Genomic DNA, 7,284 nt, shown 5'->3' on the forward strand with positions numbered 1-7,284 from the left:
TGGCTAAAATTTTCAAACAAATTCAAGCTTTGTTCTTTTTTGTTTTATTTTTTTTGCCAAGCAACTTTTAATGGTAGCACACAGTCTGAAAATGTATTGTGCAGCAAACAAAACTTTCGGTAAGGAGGAGGGTGACGTGACGGAAACAAGTCGATCGTTTAGAGTGTTAGAATTTAAATAAATGTAACGTTTGTTCCGAACTTTTCAGAGCAATCTGTGGGTAAAGGTTCACTCTCCATATGGTCCACATCTTAAATCGTCTATAGCAAATGAGAGAACCTTGAATTTTTAATTTTAACAGTAACGGTTTCGAAGCAGTACAGTTTTGTCGAACTTTGAACTCGGAAGCAGCCAAAGTGAAAACAAAACAAAATTCCTGGACTTAAAACATTTCAGTACCATTGGCTGCCAGAAGATGGCAACACAACGGCATTAATGGCCGCTAGACTGCTGACTGAAGCTATTGCCCACAGTCAACGCTTCTGAACCGTTCAAATAGCAGCCCTCTTGTCACCAAATGGGGAAGTACGCATAAATGTCCACATTGTAAACATTTTTTTTTTGTTTGGCAGTTGTCCAGCTCTCACTGACTAATGCGTAATGAATTCACTAGTGATTTACGCAAGAGAAAGTGAGGTCAAATGAGTTTTGATTGCTGTGTTTGAAATAGTTGTGAGCGTGTTTGCAGTTGTGTATATGTACAGGGGTCAGTATATGTGTGTGTGCGTGTGCGTGTGAGTGAGTGCATGTCAGTGTGTGTGTGTGTGTGTGTGCGCGTGCGTGTGAGTGAGTGCATGTCAGTGCGTGTGTGTGTGCGTGCGTGTGTGTAGTCCTTGTAACGTGTGTGCATGTAGTGTATGTGTGTAGTGCTTTAGTGCGTGTGTGTGTATGCGTGCCTGTGTGCGCGCGCGCATGTGTGTCTGCGCAAGTGTGCGTGTATATGTGTGTCTGTGTGTGTGTGTGCGTGTATGTATGTGTGTGTCTGTGTGCATGTGTGTGTGTGTACACGTGTGTGTGTGTGTAGTGTGTGTTTATAAATGTGTGTCTGTGTGTGTGCATGTGTAGTGTGTGTGTGTGTAGTGTGTGGGCGTGTGTGTGTGTGAATGTATGTGTATTACTACTTATTAATCAGTCCAATTCATTGTTAACTTTAAAAAAATAATTATAATGAAAGTCCCATCATCTAAGGAGAAAAAAAGTATTTTTCATGTGGGATGAAAGATTTGTGTCCTGGTGTATTTTTGTTAAAGTGAGTAAATGTATTAATGCCTGTGAAGCAAACTGCATGGACCAGTTCAGTTGGGAATTTTCAACAACGACAACAAAACAAAACAAAACAAAAAAAGGGAGCAGTTGCATGAACAGCAGTCCCTTCAGGAAGTGAGTTTGATGCCCTGGGGGAGCGGGGGGGGAGGGGGGCGGGTTGTGGAGCGCGAGGGGGTGGATTGGGGAGGCTGTTCTCACTGCTGCTGGGAAATCTCCGTCCTGCCGGTCAGAGGAGTTTCCTGTGCGTTTTTTTTTTTTTTCGTTTGTTTTTTTGGCTGCCGTACGGCACGGATGTGAATAACTCACCCCTCCGGAATTTTCACTCGGCCCTGTCTTTTTGGGAAAGGGGCGGGGTGGGGGTGGCCTGGCACGACTGGAATTTTGGGGAGGACCGTGGGTGTACTCTTTGGTCTTGGGGTGAGGTGGGGGGGGGGGGAGAACGAAAGGAACACGGCGTTTTGTTTTTTCGCTCGCGGACGCGCCCCCCCCCCCGGGGGCCACCGCACGGAACCGCCGTTCTCTCTGGAGGTCATGTGACCGGGTCCACATGAGCGGAGCGCCCTCGAGTCTCTGACAGCCTGCGGGAAGGAGCTGAGTCATCGCGAACCGCCGTCACCCCCCCAGACTGAGAATAACCCCCCCGACTGAGATTAACCCCCAGACTGAGAATAACCCCCAGACTGAGAATAACCCCCAGACTGAGAATAACCCCCCAGACTGAGAATAACCCACCCAGACTGAGAATAACCCCCCAGACTGAGAATAACCCCCAGACTGAGAATAACCCCCTGACTGAGAATAACCCCCAGACTGAGAATATCCCCCTCGGACTGAGAATAACCCCCCAGACTGAGAATAACCCCCCCAGACTGAGAATAACCCCCCCCAGACTGAGAATAACCCCCTGGACTGAGAATAACCCCCCCAGACTGAGAATAACCCCCCAGACTGAGAATAACCCCCTGACTGAGAATAACCCCCAGACTGAGAATATCCCCCGGACTGAGAATAACCCCCAGACTGAGAATAACCCCCAGACTGAGAATATCCCCTGGACTGAGAATATCCCCCGGACTGAGAATAACCCCCAGACTGAGAATAACCCCCTGACTGAGAATAACCCCCCCAGACTGAGAATAACCCCCTGACTGAGAATAACCCCCCAGACTGAAAATAACCCCCCAGACTGAGAATAACCCCCAGACTGAGAATAACCCCCTGACTGAGAATAACCCCCAGACTGAGAATAACCCCCTGACTGAGAATAATCCCCCAGACTGAGAATAACCCCCCTGACTGAGAATAACCCCCCAGACTGAGAATAACCCCCAGACTGAGAATAACCCCCCAGACTGAGAATAACCCCCAGCCTGAGAATAACCCCCCAGACTGAGAATAAACCCCCCTGACTGAGAATAACCCCCCCAGTCTGAGAATAACCCCCCCAGACTGAGAGGCCTCTGTGGTCCCAGTTTAATGTTGTTATTTCTTTGCGCTTTGAGGGGAAACGCGCAGGGCCAGAGCGCAGGGCCAGAGCACAGGGCCAGAGCGCAGGGCCAGAGCGCAGGGCCAGAGCACAGGTAAAATGGCGGCCGAAGGGGGCGTGTGCACCGGGGCTGTAAAATCCTTCGCGCTCCTCCACTCCCCAATCGCTTCAGAGACCTGACCCTCTCTTTGCCTGTGCTGCGCGTGAGGGTGTCCTGGGGAAGCAGGGGAGAGTGTTTTTGGTGCCGGTGCACGTGAGGGTTTTTTAGAGAAGCAGGGGAGAGTGTTTTTGGTGCCAGTGCACGTGAGGGTTTTTTGGAGAAGCAGGGGAGAGTGTTTTTGGTGCCAGTGAACCTGCTTTGACCTCCGTGTTCCCCCTGCCTGGTGTTTGTGTTCCAGGCTTCGTGCCGGGGGTCCTTTGGCCTCATGGGGGTGTGTGTGCGCACGCGCGCGCGCGCGTGTGTGTGTGTCTGTTACATTCAGGTATTTATATCAGTCAGGTGATATCTCTCTCTTGTCTCTGTTTTTCTGTCTCTCCTCTCTGTTCTCTCTCTGTCTCTCTTCTCTCTCTTCCCTCTCTCTCTCCCTCTTTCTCCCCCCCTCCCCTCTCTCTCTCTCCTGAGATATCGGGCCTGTTTGCCTGCCAGTGACCTTTCCTTCACCTCCACCCTTATCTCTCCCTCTCTCTCTCTCTCTCTCCCCCCTCTCCTCTCTCTCTCCACCCTTATCTGTTATCCCGCACTTCCTGTGATCTCTGGAACATTCCATGATGCCAAACGGAAAGCAGAGCTCCTGAGTCGTGCAGCGATGCACTGCTCTCTCTGTCGAGCGGCGCCGCTGGTCTCCAGGGCCGAACGTCAGCAGAGCAGCTGCGGGAGTGTCCAGACAGTGCTGGTGTGAAACGGAAGACGAGGTGCCGGAGGCACTAATCGAGGCGAAAGACCTTCAATAAATAGCCACACTCCTTTTTGACTAAAATGATGTATTGAATAAGAAGTATAAACCGAGTACGACGGTCATATTGGCCCTCGATAAATAATGACAACAATCGGCTCTTGCAGGTGTCCTCAGACTTTTCGGCCCCGCTGCGTATTTGCCTGCAAATGCATGTGCATGCACAGGTGCGTACGCCATGTCAGTGCATGCAAACATGTATAAGTGCATGCAAACACGTGTGAGCGCGTCTTTGTGTGCGCCCTTGTACACACATTGTGTGTGTTTCCCTCTGTTTCCCTCTGGTGCTTTGGTGTTGCCATGTGAACGGGACTCCGCCCACCTCTATTATGTCATAGTGCTTTGGCTGTTTCCTTGAGCCGCTGTGTTCCAGCGGGGCACTGTAGAGGTTCTTATGCAGTGCTGTGGCTTGCAGACCCTTGCAGGGGACACAGAGCTTGATGTTTCTCACCGGTCTTGAGACAGGAAGGTGTTGTTAGTTAAACAAAAATACCGCAATTTCTATGCTGGGGAAAAACATATGCTAAAATACATTTTTATTTAAAATTTTCTTATTTAGAAATGCAATATTATTCAGGTTAAGTATCTCGCAGGAAGGTACAGCTCAATTATTTTACCCGAAACTCCTCAGTCCTCAGACCGCAGTCCTCAATGACCTTCATGGCTGCCTGACACCTGTCACACATTTGTCTCAGTCTGATGACCTGTTTTGTTATTGTTTTTTCTTCATTTCTGGCTCAGTTTCTGTGTATTTAAGTACGACTGTCTGTGGCACATTTTTTTGAAATTACAAAACATTTCTGAGAGAGCAGTCACACAGAGAGAGCGAGGCTGCCAAGAGCCGGGCGTGGCTGCGCTCCAGTTTTTTTTTTTCTTCTTCCACAATAACAGTTTGCGGCGTTCCCACATTCCGGGCAGAAATAGGTGTGCGATTCCGGAGTTACGACTCATACGGAACGCCGAGGCAGGGGGGGGAGGCAGGAGTCTGGGGGGGGGGAGGGGAGGGAGCAGTTTGTTGAGGGGGAGGGGGGGGGAGGGGGAGGGGGGAGGGGGGAGCGGGGAGCAGTTTGTTGAGGACAACATTGAAACTGAACGTTCCGGAACCCCGCTCTCTGTGACATCACACCCCCTCACCCCCCACCACCCAGTCCCCCCGCGGGTCCAGCGCGTACTGAAACGAACGGCTCATCTCTTCCAGACCGCGTCTGTCCCACGTCAGCACCAGTCTCCCTGGAGAGGGGGGACCCCGGCTCCTTTTCCCACGGGCTAAAAGTAGGGCATTCAGCGGGCATTCAGCGGGCATTCAGTGGGCATTCAGCGGGCATTCAGTGGGCATTTAGCGGGCATTCAGTGGGCATTTAGCAGGCATTCAGCGGGCATTCAGTGGGCATTCAGTGGGCATTCAGCGGGCATTCAGTGGGCATTTAGCAGGCATTCAGCGGGCATTCAGTGGGCATTTAGCGGGCATTCAGCGGGCATTCAGCGGGCATTTAGCGGGCATTCAGTGGGCATTCAGCGGGCATTCAGTGGGCATTCAGTGGGCATTCAGCGGGCATTCAGTGGGCATTTAGCGGGCATTCAGTGGGCATTCAGTGGGCATTCAGTGGGCATTTAGCGGGCATTCAGTGGGCATTCAGCGGGCATTCAGTGGGCATTTAGCGGGCATTCAGCGGGCATTTAGCGGGCATTCAGCGGGCATTCAATGGGCATTCAGCGGGCATTCAGTGGGCATTCAGCGGGCATTCAGTGGGCATTTAGCGGGCATTCAGTGGGCATTTAGCAGGCATTCAGCGGGCATTCAGCGGGCATTCAGCGGGCATTCAATGGGCATTCAGCGGGCATTCAGTGGGCATCTGGCAGGGCAGCTGGAACAGAGGACATCGGGCAACCCCCCCCCCACCCCCCATCACGTTCTGCTCGCGTGCAGAACTGAGAAAGAGCCGCATGCAAATCTACTGAGGAACACGGTGCACATGCTGGGATGCCGGCAGTTCCAGAAATTTTCACAGGCCTGGGGGGGGGGGGTGGCGGCAGTTCCCTGTAATCCGAGACGGTGAGGTCGTGTTTGCGGCGGGAGTTGAGGAAGTAACGCTGTGCTGTGAGCGCGTGTCATTTCCGCGTGGTCGAGCCAGGGCGGGTTAGCGTACAGTACGCTACGTACCCATCAGCTCAGGCTCCTTAACACTGTACACGGAACGCCTGCACCAACACCGCTCAGATATGGCACATTATGTAATTGCTCAAATATGACACATTATCTACATCGCTCATATATGACACATTATCAACATCGCTCAAATATGACACATAATCAGATGACACATCCCGCTGCTCATCTGGGATGGGGGTCAATCAAGCAGCCAGGCGGGGCCCGACCCCTCCCTGGCCCACAGGTGTGAGTGTGTGTGCGTGTGTGTGCGTGTGTTTGTGTGTGTATGTACCTGTGTGTAATTATATAGGCTATATGTACATCTTTTACCTTTGCAATCATTTAGAGACATAACAGAACAGCCCCTTCAGCCTGTAGTACTGCCCCCCCCCCTCCCCCCAGGCTGGGGAGAGTGACAGAACGAACCCCCCCCCCCCCCCCATCCCACCCTGAATCGGTCTCTTCCCCCTCTGTCATGCGGCAGCTTTTGGACGTAGGCTGTAAAGTCCAGGGAGAGGCCCGGGTTGTGTAAGCGGGGGGGGGGGGGTGAGGGGGGGTGGGGGGGATAGCGGGAACAGGTACAGCACACAGTCCCTTCACCGCACCTCCCTCCTCCCTCTGAATGAGGACAGACGAGGGGAGGCAGGGGTGCAGAAAAACAGAATTAGATTTGAGGAAGAGACCGAGGCGAAGGTTCCACATTTTAAAAATAAAACGGCACCTGCACTTCTCAGTTTCATTCCCAAAACTTATTTTAGGAGACTCGGTTAAGTGGTGGGGGACATAATGTGCATCATCTCTCAGTGTAAATATGGCATGTCTTGGAACTGTTCTCCTTTGTAATTGTGTTGTGTGAAAACCCTTCCTAGCCCACTAACCTGCCCCCCCCCGCCGCCCCGCCGCCCCGCCGCCCCGCCGCCCCCCCGCCCAGATTCAGTGGATATTCTGGTCACGGTTGTCCACCGCAGCCCCAGGAGCGGTTGCGGAACTGTAGCAGTGCGTGGCCGGTTTCCATGGAGACCAGCTGGCCCCGCCCCTCCTCTGTGTGGTGGGAACACCTGCTCCCGTGTGTGGAGAGGAACAGCTGGCACAGGTGGAACGTTCTGAGTCATCGCCAGCCAATCGCCGAGGGGGGGGGGGGGGAGGTGCATGGCGCATGGTGGCCACACATGATGTAGGCAATCCCAGCTTCAGACTGAAGACTACAGGGGGGTGAGGGGCTGGAACCATGACAGCTGGTTACCCAGGACTTACAGGTTATTCATGGGGCAGACGCACACAGGGCTGGAGTGCATGGTCTCGCGTAGCCAAACATGAATGTCTGACGAGCGTACTAGCGAGTGTGGCAGTGAACTCATATGAAATATGTGGGGGGATGACGTGTCTCCCTGTCTCCCCCCCCCCCCCCCCAAACCTACGCCTACGGCCCA

This window comes from Anguilla rostrata, chromosome 3 (assembly GCF_018555375.3).
Source record: "Anguilla rostrata isolate EN2019 chromosome 3, ASM1855537v3, whole genome shotgun sequence".
Classification (NCBI taxonomy): Eukaryota; Metazoa; Chordata; class Actinopteri; order Anguilliformes; family Anguillidae; genus Anguilla; species Anguilla rostrata.